Source organism: Sus scrofa, chromosome 1 (assembly GCF_054392235.1).
Source record: "Sus scrofa isolate SSC_HxYL_T2T_F1_AM1 chromosome 1, Sscrofa_HxYL_maternal_Yorkshire_Landrace_v2.0, whole genome shotgun sequence".
In the NCBI taxonomy this organism is placed as follows: Eukaryota; Metazoa; Chordata; class Mammalia; order Artiodactyla; family Suidae; genus Sus; species Sus scrofa.
In genome coordinates, this window is record NC_139383.1 from 120,066,813 (window position 1) to 120,087,156 (window position 20,344).

General features: G+C 45.2%; 1 protein-coding gene and 1 long non-coding RNA gene across 5 annotated transcripts in view; both read left to right on the forward strand.

The window, feature by feature from the left end:
* Positions 1–20,344, forward strand: part of RORA (RAR related orphan receptor A) — a 765,082-nt gene that overhangs the window by 21,548 nt on the left and 723,190 nt on the right. The gene's annotated exons all lie outside the window — the stretch shown is intronic.
* LOC146406326 (uncharacterized) lies at positions 19,125–19,712 on the forward strand. The gene is made up of 3 exons (XR_014810184.1): positions 19,125–19,237; positions 19,396–19,496; positions 19,605–19,712. It is a non-coding gene; the product is annotated as an uncharacterized LOC146406326 (long non-coding RNA).

Below are 20,344 nucleotides of genomic sequence, written 5' to 3' on the forward strand. Positions count from 1 at the left end.
GCACCCTCGGCATATGGAGGTTCCCAGGCTAGGGGTCTAATCAGAGCTGTAGCTGCCGGCCTACACCACAGCCACAGCAATGCGTGATCTGAGCCACGTCTGTGATTGGCACGACATGACAACACCGGATCCTTAACCCACTGAGCAAGGCCAGGGGTCGAACCTGCGTCCTCATGGATGCTAGCCAGATTCGTTTCTGCTGAGCCACAAGAGGAACTTCGTATTTTGTATTTTAAACCACATAAAACCTTCCGAGTCATTGGACCAAGCTGGCTAGGTCACTGACAGTGTGATTAAACAGCTCAGTAAATGAGAGAGCACCAGCTGTAGATCCCTCTCCATGATATAGTTAATATGAATGTGAGGGTTCCCCATTAGGGAACTTGACTGAGAAGCTCTCCCAGTGATAGCCTGCCTGTTGTTTTGCATCTCTTTTATGCTTTGGGTGATGAAATACTTGGAACCAAGAGGTAAGGACACTGGCCGTTACTCTCACTCAGTAATGTCACTTTTAGCGTTTTTCTCTGGAAGTCCATAGACTTATTAGGAACAATACCAAATCCAGAGAGGAAATAATTGCAGGGAAATTCACGCTTTACTTTTCAGCCCTGAGTCACAAAGACCATGAAATATAATTGTGAAGAAAAGGTAGATAGAATGAGAATAGGCGTGAGTTAAGTGTTCTGGCTGTTGATTTCTTGAAAGAGATGCCGTAGGCTGGGCAAGTCTAGGGCTTTCGGTATTTGGTGTACTTTTCATGTCGTGAGTGAAGATGGAGTGTGTGTGCCATTTGGTGAGCTCCTAGCTCATGGAGTGTGGTAACTCAGGGTTCTGGATGCTTCTCATATGGTTCTCTGGTTTGGAGCACAGCCTTGAAAGAGTGCTCCCAGGTCCAGTCAGTTTCTTAGAACCCATCGTCAGCTAGTGTGTCATGGAGGATGAAGGAGAAAAGCTACTCCCTTTGCTTTTCTCTCCTCTCTGTGGACCATGTGTGTTGTAGTCCTGCTCTCGTCTAAATTTCAGAAACTTGAGCTAACAAGTAGTGTGTGTGTGTGTGTACATATGTATACACACACATAGATTCACATACACATATATTCTTCCAACTGCATAAGAGGGCTGGACTCCTGAAAGCCAGCAGCTTGACTCAGTTTTATTTAGCATGCTAATTATAAACAGCATCAGCAATATCTTTTGGAATTCGGATGTTAGACTGTTTACTATTCCCAGTGGTGGAAGTGATGTTTAGAGCATCACACCCTGCCTCTTGGGTCCTGGGAAAGCTTTGGTTGACTCCATATGGTAGGTTGTTGTAGAGAAAGATAAACCAGGACATTCTTTAGTAAACCTCAGAGCTGCCCTTGCAGCGAGCCTGAACTTTGGTGGCTGTAGGCAGAGGAGGGGCTGGGGGCTTCCTGGATGTCCTCAGGATGAGCAGACTGCATGCAGGCCTGATCACATTTTTATCCCTCTTTACCATAGCTTTAAAGAGGGAAAATTTTTCCTTCTCTCGCTCAGGAAGAAACCAGTCAAAGTTTTGTGTCATTTTGTGGTGGGTGGGGCAGCACAGGCCAGTGGCCTGTCTTATTTGGACTCATATTACAGTATTGTCACAGTCATCTTGACCAAAATTATTTACCGATGAGTCTCTGCCTCAGTCGTGAGATCCTGGAGGACAAGGATGCAGATGAGTTACCTTTGTTTTTCTGGTCATCCCCACATGGTGCTTTGCATGCAGCAGGCACTCACCTGTTGTTTTGGGAATAGGTAGTTAATGAACAGATATTTTTATACAACAAACTCATTTCTGGAAAATGGTAGCTTCATAATAGTGCCTGACACTTGGCTGGGTGCCAAAGACAGAGAAATAAAGGACCTAGTCCCTTGTTCTCTCCCTTTCCACCTCCCTCCCTCCTCCTCCTTCCTTTCTTCCACAAGCATGTATTCAGTTCTCACGCAGGCCCTGGCCTAGGGGCTCAGATTAAAAAGGCGAAATAAAATATTATCTGTATCTTCAGTGAGTTTGCAAGACCAGTTTTCCTAGAATTGATATGTGTTTTGGTAGGAGTTCCTAACAGTTACAAGCTCCTACTTATTGGTCACTTTGCCTACTCCAGGCCCTGAGTGCACTGAGCCCAGTCCTTAAGATTCTCTCCATGTCCCTAGGGGGCAAGAATTATGATCCCCATCGTGCAGATGAGAAAACTGAGGCTCGTATGAGTAGGTTAGTCAGAGTCCAGAACCCCAGATGCCTACTCCCACAGCTTGCCTTGCCTTCCCCTGGCTGTGGTAAGTGTGTCTAGACAGCAGCCCCAGGCCCCCCGGGGACCCCCCTTCTGTCTCTGATTTTGCTTCTTTCCATCAGTGGAGGCAGGAGTTTGCAGTCTAGGCAGCCGGAGCTCCTTGGACTTGTGCAGTGTTCAGCCAAGTCAGTTGACCATGGCCTCCCCTAGAGATTGGTCTTTATTTTCACTTGCCCTCTGGCTGTTCCCGTGGCAACTTCTTCATCCTGCTTGCAAGTGTTCCTTTCATTCCTTAGGTATCCTGATGCCCTTCCCGGGCGGGAGGTGGGCCTGCCAGAGAACCCCTTGAGATTTCACTGTCTTCCTCACTGCCTTGGCCCCTACTTCAGGCTGACTAGACAAAGTGAAACTCCCATCTCGCTGGAGGAATTCCTGCCTGCAATTCTGACAAGTACCTTTAACCGATTGTTGAGAGCAACCTCTGATTGTGGCTTGGCAGCTGTGTGTGTGGTGGACTGTGAATATTAAAGAGGCAAAGTTGGAGTTCCCCTCATGGCTCAGCGGTTAATGAACCTGACTAGCATCCATGAGGACACGGGTTCAATCCCTGGCCTTGCTTAGTGGGTTAAGGATCTGGCATTGCCGTGAGCTGTGGTGTAGGTCGCAGACATGGCTCAGATCCCATGTTGCTGTGGCTCTGGCGTAGGCTGGCAGCTCAGCTCCGATTAGACCCCTAGCCTGGGAATCTCCATATGCTGTGGGTGCGGCCCTGAAAAAGACAAAAAGACCAAAATAATAATAAAGAGGCGAAGTTTACCACCAGGGCCAGGGCCCATGAACACAAGCATGAGGCACTCTTAGAACCGCCCTGGCTCTTTTCAGCCCTGTGCAGCCCTAGCAGGAGCTGCGGCACCTGACCTTGGCTGGGGCATGGTTTTATTCAGCCAGACTCTTATGGGCTTGCCGCCCCTCAGATGGAAGCTGGCCATACAAGGAAAGTCCTGATTATAACCACGGACCTGTCTTGGATTCATTGCTTCTGCAAGAAGCGGGGGAAGTTCAAACTTGGTAAAGTTAGCAAGCCTGTCCTGGGCCCACTTATGATGTGTTGATCTTTTGGGGCAGGGTTTGGCCCGGGGCAGGGTTTGGCCTAGGGCAGGGCTAACAGCATTGAGAATGGCAGCAGTGCCAACCAGCACGTTGAAGTTTTTAGATTGGAAAGCCTGAACAGAATGTTCAGCTGGAGCTGGGGACATATTCCTTTCCTATTTTATCTCTGCCATAAGCCTCGGGGCTGATTGGAAAACACACCCACCGCAGGATGTGGATAGCCAGGATTTGATGTTTATTTCTTAGACCTGCTCATGCATGGTCTCCCTCCCAGCCCCCTCTCTCCCCACCGTCCCTGCCTTCCCTCTTCCATTTCTCTCCCTCCCTCCCTTCTTTTCCCTCAAGCCCTTTTGGGTGGAAATCTGAAAGCCTCTCCTCATATTACTGGTAAGGAAGTATCCTTCCTCGTTATAGAATGGTGCTAACTTCCCTGACACTGACACCAGGACCCAAGTGATTTTTGCAAATGCAAATCTAACATATCTCTTCCTTGCTTAAAACCCTTCATTGAATTCCTGCCACTCTTAAAGTAAAATCCAAACCCTTTCATGCAGCCTAAATCAGTCCCTGTAGAGCATTCTGGCCTCATGCCGTTGCTCCACCTCCCCATACTCACATATGTATCCTGTTCTCTAGCCCTGCTGAACTCTGGTGCTCAAACATGCACTGCTTCGTCGCCTTCACCTGCTTTCCCTTACACCTGTGTCCTAGCCGCTCATTCATTTACTCAGTAAGCATATACAAAGCATCTCCCGGGTACCAGGTACCGTTCTGAATCCTAGGGATTCAACATTGCTCAGACAAGCCCCTGCTCTCACAGAATTTAGTTTTCCCTAGCTAATCCCGTTCATCTGATGGACCTCAGCTTGGATTCGCTTCTTTCTGAAAGCATTCCCTGACCTCTCTCCTCTGGGTAAGATATATATCTTGGTCTTCTAGGGCACCTGCATTTCTGCTATCACAGCCCACATCACTCACCTGGACCCAAAGTTTTAAGCTCTTTGAGAGCAGGGAAGTTTCTTGACCAGGCCGGCACATAGTAGGTGCTCACTAAAAACCTGTTGAAGAAATGAAGGCAAGATCCCTTTAATATGGAAGGCTTTAGTGAGAAAAATTCTCCCTGCAATCACTTCAAAGTGCCTTCTTTGCATTGTCAACAACTTGGCAGTGGCCTTTGACCTGTAGGAGGCACCGACTGTGCAGATGACGTGCTTGCTGCCAGTCAAATTGTTGCTCCTTGATAGGTAATTTGTCTTGCTGGTTGCTTTTACGATTTTCTCCTTCTTTGCTGTTCGGCAGGGTCACTATGATATGTTTAGGCGTGGATTTATGTTTTCATTTTGCTCAGGATTTGGTATGCTTTTTCATTCTGATAATGCTTTCCTTTCTTTCTGGAAATTCTCAGACATTGTCTCTTTTCTCTGTCTCTCTCTCTGACACTCTTTTTAGATACATGTGAGATCTCATTTTCTTTCCCTTTTCTCTTTCATATCTTTTATCTGTATTTCAGTTCCACATTCTGGGCCATGTCCTTGCTTCTTTCTTTGAGTTCACAAATCTTCTGTGTCTAATTGCGGCTAAACTGCCGATTGGATTTTTTAAAGTGCTTGTTTACTGTGCATGCAAGGAAGTAATCATGACATTACCTGTGAATACACTTCTGTGACTGTCACCCAGAGGACACTGCCTGCTCCCTTGAACAGCCTCTCCCAGATGATGCCCACCCCCAAAGCTGAATATTCTGATTTCCATCGTCATAGATTAATTTTGCTCTTATTGAATTTCATATGAATGAAGACATACCAAACACAGTCTTTCAGGTCACATTCTTTGAGTTTTTAAATTTTAAATGAGTAATATTCGTCCTTTCTAGAATATTTTTTTTCAAATTTGTCTTTTTTTTTTTTTGCCATAGCATTCTGTTGCTTCATTATTTATCCTATTTCTTCTTTTTTTTAACCTCTTGAATAATGTCAAGTAGCTTACTTTATAAGAACGTGCCTTAATATTCTCTTATGGCATAATATTCTGATACTCTATTATAGCAAGTTCTTATAGTGCTCATTTTTTTTATTTGTATATCATGCATAGTGGATCTTTTCCTTGTGTAGTTTTTGCTTGTGAATTCATCTGTAATCAGAAATTTTCATCAGGGAATCCTGTCTATATTGAGCTGTAGAAGTGTCCCTATCTTATGGCTCAAGGGTAGTATAAATTTAGAACCTGGATACATTTGCCTATTGCATTGGTGTAGGATTTCAGCCTCTTATTGGAGACTTTTTTTTTTTTTTTTTGACCCACCTGGAATTCTCAGTAGGTGGCCCATTTCTTTTTCACTTCCCTGGGTTGGAGTAGGGTTTTTGCAGCGCATCTTTCATGAAGGGGGCAGCTTTTTTATGGATCTCCATTTTGGTAGAGATGGCAGTTCTGGCTTTTGGCCTAGCGTGGATACACAGTCACACCTCGCATCCCTGTGAGGGTGTTAGGACCCTGCCCTCTGTGCCCTCTTCCCAGGCTGTGCAGCTGTAGGAATGTGCGCCTCCACCGTACCCCAGACCATCACTGCATCGTGAGACGATTGATTTTGTGTCTCTGACGTTTTTGCTTTGCTTCAGGTCTCTGTGCCTGAGCCTAAGTTTTGGCTTCCAGTAAGCCTGTATAGCAGGATGGATGATTGAGGCCTGCCCTGACCTCCTGAATCAAAATCTTTCAAAGGAGGGCCTGAAAACCCCATGTTGGTGAAATGCTCCCATATGACGATTAAAATCCAGCAAGTGTGAGACATTACATATGATCATCTCTTAGGTTCTCTCTAGTCTGTGGTATTATGGGGACCTCCTGGTTCCTTCCCTGTTTCCGTCCATCTTCCTTTATCTTACCTCTCACATCGTGTCCTGACAGAAGTGGGCATTGAAATGTCTAATCTGGATATTCAGGCAAAAATGAGTTGGTCTCATTCTATTTTGAGTTACATTAATCTTTCCTGGCCGGTGGCTGGAGGAGGCCCCATGAGACAGTGGTTCACTATTTTCTGTCTTTCTCTCCTCAGAAATGTAATGATAACCAAGTGCCGAAGAACAATAGAATTATCAAAGACTTTAGTTAATTCGGAAATACTTCCTGGAAAAATTTGAGTTAATATGCAGTGTTGGAAAATCCTTGTGCAGTTAAGTACCCACAGGACTGAATCTGACTAGAGGCAAATCACCCAATTACTGGCAGGGAATGAAATCATGTTTACAGAGAAACCTTTGGAATCCCACCCACCCTGGGTTTGTTTCTTCCTTTTTTTTTTTTGCTTCTAGCGTGGTTGCTTTGCTTTGGGGGCTCGGCTCCACACCTGCCTCTTAGTGGATTATTCTACCTGCCTCCTTTACCCCAGGCCTTTGCAACCACTGTAGCTACTGTGGGATAGAAGGAATGGTCTGTAATTCTTTCCTTTTATTTTGAATAAGCAGCAGGTTTGTGGATGTGCCAAGAAATTCACAGAGACTTTGACATTCATAGCATAGGATTGGTCAACCTGGTCTGACCTTGCTGGGGCACCTGTGTCTGAACACAATAGGTACCCATCCTTTGGGTTTGTGCATGGTGCCTCCAAGACTTAATGCCTCAGCTTCCAAAACAAAAACCTGAATGTAAATTACCAGGGTGGCATGGAAGATAATAGTGGTGGTGAAGCCTGATTTAGAAAAATCATTTATTGTGCCGCTCTATCGCTGTGAAAAAATACGTAGTCTCTTGCATTTGTTAAAAAACCAGCCGGCTTCTGCTTTCTGGTCTCAGAACACACTTTGCATTTTTCTTTTTTTTCCTGGGACCGCCAATTTAATTCAGGAATGATCTAATTATGAGGAAGTGAATCCAGTCCTCTGGTTGATAAGTGTTGACTACCCTGGGAGAAGCCCTGGCAGATGGTTAGTTCAGAGTGAATTTACCTTGGGATTGGGGCTTTAGACTGACAGCTTTTTTCACTCAATTAAGTGCAACAACTGCCAAAAGGACAGCATTGAACTCGATGCAAATCACGACTGTCACGGAGGTTGATAAAGTTTAAGCCTGTGCCCTGAGTCAGCCCAACTTGTTAGGGTGTTTCCAGGCACCACATTGTGAGGGGGGAACAAAGCCCAGTGAAGCACGGAGGGATGTGAGGCCCCTCCTTGAAGATGCAGGTATTTGTTTCCTTTTCCAGGTCAATGGCTGGATTTAGGGCCTCTATTTTGGTGTCCTGGCTGTCACTGATTCATTACGCATCTCCTGCAGTTGGCTTTTACTCAGGCCCCGTGGATCCTGCAGTGACTGTGTGTTCCCCAAAGTTAATGTATTACTGTTTTATTTGGGATACACAGTGACCCCACTCTCCAGGCCCTGCCTCATCTGGCTGGCTCGCTGAACGCCTGAGAGGCCATGTCCCCCAAGGAGAGAGAGACCCTCCCAGCGTGTGGGCGCTCCCGTATGTCCAGGAGGCCTACCTAGCTTTCTAGGCCATTCCTCAGAAAGCTTAGGCCAGCACCGTGCTGGGTGGCTCTCCTCCCTGCCTTCTGCCGATAGCGCTGGGCAGCCACTAGCCCACACTGCCATGGACAGCTCTGACTTCTGTCTCTTTCTGCTCCCCAAAGAGCCCCCTGATTTCATGCTGTATGTCTGTGAGGTCCAAGGTCAGGATCCATGAAGATATTTTTGAACAGTGGAACGAGAAACCACTTCCTGCCAGCCACGGTCTTGGGGTGGGTCTTTCCAGGGTGCACCTGTGCCCATTCCCACCCCTCAGTCTCAGGCCTTCCACACCCCCATCCTTCAACCCCAGAGGCTCCCAGGTGCCCGGCAGCACCGCCCAGCTTGTTCTGTGTTGTTATTTCTGTTTTACAAGCCTGGGGAATCTGAGCCTGAAATTCCTCAGTCAGGTATAGGCCGTTGTCAGCCCCTTATCAGTTTCCTGATTTACTGTGTAAGCGGTTTTGATTATCCCTGTCATATGTGATTACATTCCCTCCCCCGCTTCCTATAACATCTTGGTGTAATTGGTTTGATAAACTCGACCTCAGCCCAGTAGTTTGGTTGGGATATACTTTCACCTTCTATCTGTGTGACTAAGATGGTTTGGAATTGCTCTGCTCAGGGAAAATCGGGCTTTGAGCGTCAGGCCCTTAGCCGTGGAAGCAAATTGCCCAGGGTCGATGCACAGGCCCCGGAGAGCTGGGGGCTTCTGTTAAGCTGCAGGCCTTGAAATGGAATTTCTCTAGCCTTCCCTGCTTGAGTCAGGAGTGGTGTGTGTTTCTCTGTGTTCTTCAGGATCCAGAGAACATTCGTGTTGCATCTGTATCTGGCCCTGCTGGACACCCTCTTTTCCATACTTCATCTTCACTAGAAGTTGAATCTGTTTGTGTGTTCATTTATTGAATACCTCCTTTGTTCCAGGAAGAATCAGTGAGGAAAAGGAGCTTTATTCTTTTTCTTTTTCTTTTCTTCCCTCAACGGTGCTACTCCCGAGGGCAAAGAAGGAAGAATCAGCATGCTTCGACACTGGGGCATTTTTGGCCAAATACGTGTTTTTGTTAATTTGGGGTTAAACTGAAAGCCAAAAGCGACTTGGAGCTCTTTCTTACTACCTACACTTTAGCACCCAGCAGAGCTCTGGAGCTTCGTGGAGAAGGCAGATACAGAATTGAGATTGGAGGAATAAATAAGATTTAAAGAAGGTGAGCTGGTTGGGCAGGTGAGAGAAGGGGGTTTCTGCTGCTAGGGGGCTACAGCGTAGGCAGAGGCAGGAGAGCTGGAAAGCTGAGATGGGCAAACGGACAGGCCTCCTGGCACGAGGCCGGACGAAAGGGGAATAAAGGCAAATCCTGTAGAATTCGTGCAGAGAGTAAGGCTCTTGATTACTTTGGGCTTTGGAATTTGAATTTAAGTCTGTAGGCAGTTGGGAGCCAGTGAGAGGTGGTGTTGTCAGAATTAGGTTTCCAAAAAGTAAACCTTCAGCTACATATAGAACCGTCCTTTCTTTTTAAAGGAAAATATAATGCAGGCCAAAGCTTTATCAAGGCTAGAATAGCAATTTTTTTAAAGAATTGTCATTGTAGAATAAATCTTGTTTGGAAAATATTTCCTTCCAGGACACAGACTTTGCTGGGAGTCATCCTTGAGAATTTCTGCACAGTCTGGCCTCAGCAGATAGATGCCCAGTCCCCTTTTACTGACATATCCCACTAGCACGATTCTGCAAAACAGTGCTCATTCCCGAATATCCATGATCAGAATGTTTAGCAAATGCAGATGTGGATGTGACAGAGATGAAAACATGGATCAGTCATCAGCGGTAATTTCCCCTGGTTATTTTCCTAGATCTAAATTTAAAGTGGGATCAGAAGATGTTGTAGTAGTTTATTTCACACGAACTAGACCTTCTCTTGTAGAAGAATCTGGCTGGCTGGTCATTACCATTCTGCTCCTCACTCTATTTAAGATTCTGATATTTTTCTCATGATATTTTTTTCCCGAACAACTTCAATAAAGTATTGTATTAAAATATTGTTAGTATTTTTTATTTTTTATGTTTTGGGGAACCGCACCTGCAGCAGAGGGAAGTTTCCAGGCTAGTGATCAAATCAGAGCTGCAGCTGCAGGCCTACACCACAGCCATAGCAACACCAGATTGGAGCCACATTTGTCCCCTATGCCACAGCTTGCGACAGTACCAGATCCTTAACCGACTGAGCGAGGCCAGGGATTGAACTCGCATCCTCGTGGAACCTAGTCGGATTCTTAACCTGCCGAGCCACAACAGGAACTCCGAAGTATTATTCTTATTTTTTAACTTATTTGATTGAAGTAGACTTGATTTACAGGGTTGGGTTAATTTCTGCTGCATAGCAAAGCAATTTAGTTATACATATATACACATTCTTTTTCATATTCTTTTCCATTATGGTTTGTCACAGGTTAGTGAATGTGCTTCCCCATGCTATGCAGTAGGACCCTGCCATTCATCCTCTCTCTGTGTAGTAGTTTGCATCTACTAATTCCAAGTTCCCGATTTGTCCTTCCCCCACCCCTGTATTAAAATATTACTTATCTTGATCACTAGGTTTTTTGGCCTCCTTGACATTTTTGTGCCTGAGGTGAGGAGCTCGCTGGCTTGCTTAGTCTCGCCCCGTTGAGTTTATAAAACAGGATGGAAAATCTCCATGCAGGGAGTTTTTTCAGCATCTCTTCCAGCCTACTCTGTCCGTGTAGAATGTGTCCCTTACACCCCACAAAACAGACAACAGACAAACCGGCACAGCTCTCAAGCCTCACTTGTGCTCCCTATGGGGTAGTGGGGTCTCTCCTGGCCATACCCCTCACCATCAGGTCATGGGAAACGCACAGGGAGACCATCTTATTGGGGGAGCCTCTTCACCAAGGCTCTTTGGATGGGCTCCAGGGCAGACCCACTTCATAATGAGTTCTGCTGGGGAGTGACAATGGGAAACATGGTCCGTGCATTTATCTTTCTTGACATCTTGACAGTTCCCAGTGACGTTCTTCTCTTGGCCTCACCTGACATAGCCCAGTTTAGAATGAGAGTCCCCCTGCAGAGTGATTCCTTATCTGTAATGAATAAAGACCTGCCCATAAAGCTGGGGTGGGGGTGGGGGTAGGGGCAGACGATAGATTTGGAAGGACCCCCTGGAGAGTTAATGCTGATCCTTAGTTGGCAGCTGGCGAAGCTGAGGCACAAGGCAGTGACCTCCGAGTGGGGGTCCTTCTGAACCACACGGCTGGAAGTGCCCGGCCAGGCCTGGAATGCAGGCCACAGCTCTGCCCTTGGCAGCCTCGGCCAGGCCATGGCCTCAGTGGAGCGCTTGCCTGGGGATGTGGATCCACTGTGTTGCTGCTGCAAAGCAACCTGTTATTTAAAGCCTCCCCCTGATTCTGGGTTTCAGTGCCTTTCCTTCCAAACTACAGTAGGCCCCCTAAGTGCCTTTATTGCCATGGAGGGAGAGAGAAAATGCAGGCAGCTTGGTAATTGAACAACCATGCTCTTGTCAGCCCTCATTGTTTTCAAAGCAGCTATTGTGGGGGGCTAGCGCCCTGGCATGGCACAGGCAGGCCGCGCTGGCCTTCTCCAGCAGCGCCCGGGCCAGCTTGCCCCCCGTGGTCCACGGGGCAGTGTGTCTTTAAATGTTCCTTGTTTCCTAAGTTCTGCTCTGGCAAGCCAGCTCTGCCTTAAACCTGCAGAGTTAAATTTACCCAGACTGACAACTGTATATGCAGGGTTTAGTTACATAACAGCAGTTGCTGCCTTTCACATCACGCTAATCCAAACACGGGGCTCCAAGAGACCATGAAAAAGCAGCCTTCCGTTTGGTGCGCTCCATGGGTGACTGGATTATATGTCTTTAAATTTTTTTTTTTTAAGCACTGTAACAATTATCCCATTATTCCTGACTTTGGTGCCATTAGGTGACTTTTAAAATATCTTAATTATTAGGTTAGCAGATGCTGTGTGCACATGTGCAATTTGTTAATTTATGCTGTTTGAAATGAAATCCAGTTGTTTGCAGCGTCTTTCATAATATTATGGCTAACTGAATCGGAGAATCGGCGTGCTGCTGGAACTGTAAAGCTCCTCGCGGGGAAAATGTGCTTGCGAGCCTCCATGGACTCTTTGACAGTTGCCTTGTCACTTCTCTGTGGCTCTCACCTCCCCGGTTTTCATCTGAGAAGATCATTAGATCCCTTGCAGCCTGTAGACAGGGGTGGGCTAGGCAGAGTGTCTGCAGAGCTGCTCCAGCCAGAGAAAGAGGCTTTTCCATCTTTAAGTAGCCTTGGCTTGTTTGGGGGCTGCTAAGCTGCCTGAGTTGTCACGTGAAGACTCAAGGGGTCTGTGGACTGGGGACACGTGGTATTGGTCGGTTGGTGGTCTAATCTTGCCAGATACTCAGCACAAGCTGCACCTTTACTATTCAAGCAAGTCCTAAATATTTATTAAAGAGGTATTATGTGTGATGCTAAATAGATGTGATTCATTGGGGCAAAAATACATGGCTTTTGGGGTCACACCTGGCTTTGAATTCTGGCTTTTGCTTTACTTACAGTGTGACCTTGGATAAATAATTTTATGTCCTCAAGGCTCAATTTCTGCAAAGGCAGTGGAGTTGTTCATCTAATAGGCAGATCGGTCAAGATTATAAAATGGCCAGCAGTGTGCTGGGTACATATGAGATTCTCAATAAATGGTCAGACCTTCCTTTTATTGCTCTTGGGCACTCATGTGGGATAGAAAGACCTCTGTGGATTCAGGAGATCACCGTCCCATTGGAGAGGCAAAGCGTCTGTGCTAAATCAAGGTACAAGTAATCGTTTGAGATCTGTCACATGTAGTATAGCACTCATTAGGGATTGGTACAGATCTAAAGTTCATTGAGTTCAAAGGAGAGGCTAGATCCCTGGTAAGTTGAGGTACACGGACAGCCTGATCCGTCTCTGAAGGATGAAGAGAATTTAAATAGATGGAAAGACCACTGGGGATTGTGTGTGTGTGTATGTGTATGTGTAGGGGATGTCAGTTTATTAGTAGAGGCAGATAGTGTGTGTTAATGCACAGAGATGGAGAGGCCCAAGGCCCAATTTGGGAAACAGTAGAATATGCTTTGTCTGGGAGTGATGGTTTGTATGTGGTAAATAGTGGACCAGGAGGTTAGAAATGTGGATCTGAACTGCACTGTGGACAGCTCTGAATACCAAGTTAGGGAAATCATTGCATTATCTTATGTATTTGGTTTGTTTTAAGCATGGAACTCAGGACAGACCAGCAGTGAACCCATGAATGGGGGGTAGACCTCTAGTGGCCGAGAGAGTTACTGCAAAGCCTCATGATATGAATCTTGTTTAATGCATAATTTTCACAAGCTTGGCTTATGTTGGAAATTGGAAGCAGAATGTAAAAAACGTCCAGGCTGACAGAAGTAATGGCTCACAGCCTGAAATCTTACAGAGTCAAAAGAACCACAGAAATCAGAAAAAAAAAAAAAAGAAAAATTGTGAAACAGCCTGAGGCCATTCAGGAATGGCGGAATGCCACCTGTATACCACCGTAGATCCTGAAGAAATCACTGTTTTACCAAAACAAAAAAAAATAATGACATAAAATAACAACATTAACAATGTTATTACTTATAACAACAAAAAAGGGGCTAATATCTTTTTGACTGGCACAGTGCTAAGCATTTTACTTACTTATTAAATTCTCATAGCACTTCACTGAGAATGGTCCTGCTATTACCCTTGTGTTACAGATGTGGAAAATGTAGCTTAGAGAGGTTAATTAACTTGCCCAAGGTCACGACAGTTGGAAAATTGTATAACTAGGATACAAACCCAGGCAGTGTGGCTCTACCTATGCTTTTAACAAATGCTCTGTACTTCCAAATAACCTCCACACCTTAGGCCATGATAAAATAATGTTCAGGAAACCCTTTTAATAACACACCGTAAGTAAGGTCCGATGTTTCATTCAGAAATACTAACAGCGAAAAAATAAACAGCGAATTTCCGTTATCTGTGAAATCACTTCTCTTGCCTTCTCCAAAGCTACCGTCTGAGTGAGAAATTATTATACATTTTAAGTCAGAATAAGAAATAGGTTTTGGTTTGATGCAATCCCCCCACCCCGGACCATGTGTATTTCCCCTTTTCTCTGGGAACTTCCAAAGGGCGCAGGGTCATACGTCTTTGAAAGGCATTCAACTTACCTTGAGTTTGAAGGTTCACGCTTCAAGTTTAAGCTCTAGAACTTGAAGCAATTTCATTAGTGCTCTCATTGATCAAACTCACTCATCATGAGTTTGGCCTGGCTGCAAGGGGGAGTGAAGGGCAGCGGGAAGTGAGCTCTCTAACAGTGCACTCCTCGATCCTCGGGGCTGTGCACTCTTGCCATGGAGCCCCTTCCAGCTAAGTCGGTTCTTGAAAACGGGGCCCTGTAAGACCACCAACCCTTCCTGTGCCTCCCAAAGCCATCCACTCAGATTAGGGCCTCCAGTGGCATAGGGTGAGAAGGGAGCATTAAGCTGGGAGTCTTGGCGTTTAACACTGGAACTTACTGTGTGACCTTGGGTGAATTAGCAAAACTCTCTGCTTTTCAACAGGTCTCCACCTGTGAAAGTGGAGAATTAAAAGATCAGACGTATAAACACACTCACATAATATTTTTGCTTTCAAATGGAACTGCTATTAGTATTGGTACTGGTCATAATTTTTCTGAGTTTGATGAGAAAATTGAAACTCAGTCTAGCCAAAAAAGGATATTAATGGGCTCACATAACTAGGAAGTTTCCGGGGAAGATTTAGACAGCCAAAGAGAGAGTTCCCATTGTGGTTCAGCAAAAACAAACCTGGTTAGCATCCATGAGGACCTAACGTGGGTTCAATCCCAGCGTTGCTGGGAGCTGCAGTGTAGGTCCCAGATGCGGTTTGGATCTTGTGTTGCTGTGGCGTAGGCCGGCAGCCTGGGAACCTCTATATGCTGCAGGTGCGGCCCTAAAAAGACAACAACAACAAAAAGACAGCCAAAGAGTTTCTGAGTTGGCCTTTCTCTGTTCTCAGGCAGTTCCTCTCCAGCAAGAGATCCAAGGGAAAAAGGACAACATTCTCTCCCCCAGGGCCTATGTGAATCCTTAAAAAACATACTCACTGGCACAGACTGTGTCGTATGCCCCTACCCTGCATCATTTACTGCCTCTTGCAGGGGTTGTGTGACCCTCCATGGCCAAAGTATACTCTTGTTTTAGGAGAGGATAGAATTTAGACAGGCTGAACTGAGATGAAGATGGGGGTATCTTAGGATGATATAAAAATAAGTAAAAGGGATGGGAATTGACATCACATGTTCAAGGATTAATAAAAAGATATATGTTTGGTGTAGATGGTTCATCTTGGGAGGGAGGGAGATATTAGGTGGGGGAGGGAATATGGTCCACCACGGTGGGTCTTGACGACTGGGGTTTGCTTGCTATTCTCTTGGTGATCAAGAGTTGCTGGAGATCTCAAGCTAAGGAGTTGTACTTGTCTTAGCAACAACTAGTATTTGCAGACACTTCTCCATTTTCCAGCCACTGCGATAGATACCTTGCTGGTTGGACCACACAGCACCCCTGGGAGGCCGATGTTAGCTCTCTTGCAGGTGAGAAAATATGTACTCTGAGATTTCGAGGGGCTTGTTGGAGCTCTCTGGTAGCCAGAGACTTGGAGCTGGGAGGTGCTCTGCTCACCCAATAACATACACCAGGGGAGGGCCACAGTGGGTTTAGATATGAACTGGGAGCCGCATGTGTCAATCATTCATTCCTTCCCTAACTTACTGGTTTTTTGTTTGTTTTGGCTTTTTAGGGCAGAACCCAAGGCATATGGAGGTTAGCAGGCTAAGGGTCGAATCAGAGCTTTAGCCACTGGCTGACACCACAGCTCACGGCAACACCAGATCCCTAACCCACTGCGTGAGGCCAAGGATCGAACCTGTGTCCTCATGGATGCTAGTCAGATTCGTTTCCTCTGAGCCACGATGGGAATGCCCTTCCTAACTTACTGTTGAGTGCTGAGCGAGGAAAAGCAGTAGACTGACTCACTGCCCTACTGGCTTTGGGTCTCAGCCAAGTGAAGAGCCCCCTGGGTCATGCAGGCACCCGTATTTGGGGTGCTTCCTGGTAGATGAGGCTGGGCCCAGTGCTGAGCTATGGATAAGGCCCAGTGACTGAGCATGGGTCCCCATATTTTGTAACGGGTCTGCCATTGCTGGGGAATGGCACACCTGTGGACCCCAGGTCAGGATGGTGGATTTTGTCAGCTTTTGCCTCCGATTTAGATTTTTCTCCAGTACCATGAGTGGGCTGGACCCCTCGCAGCCTGGTTGGGAAACCAGAAATCCAGAGTAATTTGCCTTTAAGCACAAGCCAGTACAGAATGTCACTTTTAAAATAAAACACATTAATTTAGAGAAAGACTCTTTTATGATGAAGAACAGCCAGGCTAAATGAGAGGAATTGAGGGCCAGTGGTCAAGTCCTCCACGTTATTCATACCACCCTCCTCAATAAATCATGATGGCCAAAACTGCAGGTTAGCACTTACTTAAATAGCCGTGTGTTGGTTAAGGAGGACCCATGCTGACATGACTCCTCTTTGCACACAACACGCTCTCTGGAGAACTACCTGCCTCCCCCCCCCACCCCACACCCACTGGAAAGCTCTGAATCTCCTTGGCTTTCAACTTAAATACCTTGTGCACCATTAAACAAGGTTTAGATTGAGCAGTTGTAATCTTCATTCCGGGCAGCCTTTTCTGGGAGAAGTGACGCTTGAATGGCACTAGTCGTTGGCATTCAGACCTTATAGCATTCTGCAGACCAGAGTTTTCAGTATTCCTATTGCCATCGGGTTTTCAGAACAGATGCCAGACTACGGAAGGTGGGGAAGCAGAATTCTTGGGGAAGCCCCTGGACAGCTGGGGTCTTGCTGAAGCTGCCTTGATGGACAGAATTGCCCTTGGGGTCACGAGGGTGTGTCCTTGGTTTAGTGCATGGGTCACGCCTGCCCGAAGGCCCCCTGATTGTGTTTATTATTTAGAGAGAGAGCCTAGAGAAGCAGCCTCTCTCTCCATTCCACTGGAAAGAAGAGTAGAAGGGGAAGATGAATATTTTAAAGGGCGACAGTGTGTTCATCTGGAAAGCCCTGGTTTTGCCTGAAGTGGTTTGGACCCAGCCTGAGAAGCCCAGCAGCCAGCATTTAGGGTCCTGATTCACATCTGCATGAACGAGAAAGGGGCTGTGTGGTGGTGTCAGCTTGCCATTTCACTTTTCACACTCACATGTTAGGTATGCCTTTGATCAGAACGGATTTCTCTTTTTTTGGCGATGATGGTTGTCGCAAATAGCAGTTTGTGAAATAATAATGTAGGTGACAGTTACGGAGTGCATGCTCTGTGCTGAGAGTCGTCCCAGACATTTCATATATAGTGTTTCCATCCTGCAGGATGATTGTGCAGGGGAAGTGCTGCTGTTCCTATTTTTAGATGAGGAAACAGGTTCAGAGCTTTGCCCAAAGCCACAGCAGTGGGGCCAGGATTTCTACAAAGGTCTCTTCGACTCTAAAGATGATGTTCTTTCCACTATACAACACTGCTTCCCCAGTGAAACCCCGAATATACAGACTGTCTCTCTGATACATTTAGTCTTTGTTTATAGACCATTAATTTCTCAGCAGAAAGACTAAGAATCTCAAAACTACACTATTAGGAGCTATTGAAGATCAGTTGGGTGTTTGTTTTTTTAAAGAAAGCCAGTAGGAAAATGGGATTCTTATATACAAACACAAGTATTTATGCTTTACAGGAAAGATACATGAAATTTTTAAAAAGATTTATGAAATTACTTATACATATACACATACACACTTCATCTATGCAAGTATTCTTTAATATACCCATTGGGAGATATATAGGTTCTTCCTTGAGTACTTCATATAATCTTTCCTTCATGGATTTATTTTTTAGCAAAAGCATCTTCTGATATTTAAAGTTGGGCCTTACCTTATGCAGAAGATGTCTCTGTCAAGTTTATTCGTTTAGTTTTCACGAGTCATTATGCTTTCCACACACCCTGTAAGACATTCAATTTTAGGGACTCCATTGGAGTCCCTTTTGTTAATGGCCACCCTTTGTAAAGTTAGAAGTTACAGCTTTTCTGGGTGTCTTGCCTAATTTTAGGTCTGAGCACAGTCATGTTCCTAAAACAGGACACACTTTTTTTTTTTTTCTTTCCCTAGACCAAGTACTAGTTGATGGAGGAAAACATTTTTATTGATATGTGCGAGAATTTGCTTCAACACACTTTTGGAGTAAGGAATGGATCAACTTCAAAATGTATCCTGGCTTTCACTTTAATAAGTATAGAGAAATCTAATTTATTCTTTTATTAAGAACTGCAGGGGAGGGAGAGGGAGTGGGATGGACTGGGGATTTGGGGTTAATAGATGCAAACTACTGCCTTTGGAATGGATAAGCGATGAGATCCTGCTGTATAGCACTGGGAACTATATCTAGTCACTTATGATGAAGCATGATAATGTGAGAACAAAGAATGTATATATGTATGTGTGACTGGTTCCCCTTGCTATACAGTAGAAAATTGACAGAACACTGTAAACCAGCTATAGTAGAAAAAATAAAAATCATTTAAAAAGAACTGCAAAATTTCCCATAGTATAGACACATATTCATTTATTCATCTCTGCTGATGAATATGTATATTGTTTTCAGTGGTTTGTTTTTTTTTTTTTTTTTCTCTTTTTTTCATTGCAGGCAGTGCTGGAATAATTACAGATATTAGTACTATCTTTAGCATCTGGAGCCCCTTTTAGGCTATAGCTTTCCTTTCCTGGTGGGACATTGACATTGCACTGGTCTCATATGGCTTCTTCTTCTGCCATCTTTTAAATCACCTCCTCTAGATCTGCTAGGAGATGGGAAACTAGATAAGAAGGCTAGAGTATATGCTTTCTAAGACAAGAGTCCAAGGATACTGAGTGGAAACCTGCAAACACAGTGCCTGCATATAGATGCTGTGTATTATTTATGTCTTTATCCTTTTATGTTCTCCGTTATTAGACCATTAACTCTAAGAAGGCAAAGATCATCTCCTCTTCACTTTTGAATCTTTTATAACAGCAAGCATGGATGTAAAAATTCATTGATTCAAGGAACGTTTAAGTACTGTCTTAACACCGAAGAGTCAGAGGAGAAGGTTTTTATCCTGGCTGAGTTGCTGCTTATGACCAGCAAGTCATCAAGAGAAGCAGGGTCTTCTAACTCTGGTTTTCTCTCACCAGTACTGTGAATTTCTTCGTTTTTCAGTGAGTGCTAGAAAGTCTGGGCCTGGGTCGGTAATGCCTTTGGCTCTGACAGATTTGTAAAATGTTTCTTTTCTCTGTGAATCTTCGAAATATCCCTTTTCAATATTGATTGTGGTGGTAAGGCTTTCTCATACTGACTTGTGTTACTCATATGTTAGGATACGGTGTTCTTCTTCGTTAAAAGCGTTTTGAGCTACTTGAGGGAATCTTCCAGAATTGCTTCAGGTGCTTTTTGAGATGCCCCGTTTCCATATGGATGGTAGGACCACTTTATTACCTGCCCGCTCCTCATCATGGATCTTATGTTTTGAAAGATTTTGATCACTTAACTGTATTTAATGGTTGTTTCCCAATGTTTGTTTGTCAGACCACGGGAGGCATGTGCTCTCAAAGTGAATACCTGATACGATTTCAGCCAGGAGATTTGGATTAATCTGTGCCACTCTGGTGAATGAAAATGCACCTTTTCTGTCAGAATTCTTGAAATATTCCATCAAGTTTTGCAGAACTCACTAATATCTGGTTCCCAGATGGGGCACTGCTCCTCTAGAGTAAGTGTCAGCCAGCTACACCCCACAGGTCACACCTGGCCCACGCACTGTCCATTTGAGGAATAAAGTTTTATTGACACACAGCCAATAAAGTTTCATTGACACACTGTCCATTTGAGGAATAAAGTTTTATTGACACACAGCCACACAACAAAGTTTTTTTGTTGATATATTGTCTCCATGTGTTTTCAGACTGTAAGGGCAAAGCTGAGTAGTTGCCACAGACGCTGGAGAGCCTGCAAGGACTGAAATATTTACTGTCTGGCCCTTGACAGAAAAACTTCTCCCATCTCTGGTCTGGTCTAGAGGATGCCTGCTGAGGTGGGTGGTATGGAAAAAAAAAAAATCTCTTCAAAGCATGGGCAGCTTTGGGGTAGGGTTGTGGGCTAGTTTGGGGGACCACAGGGAGTGTACAAGCTGTCAAAGAAAAGGTGTGGGGAGAAGGCACTGCCCAGAGCCTGGCACGACACTCCCTCTCACGGGGCAAAGGAGGAAGGTCTGAGAGGCCTGAGGCAAAGCGCTATGTTAGGGGAGCATCTCAGGAGAGGATGTTGGG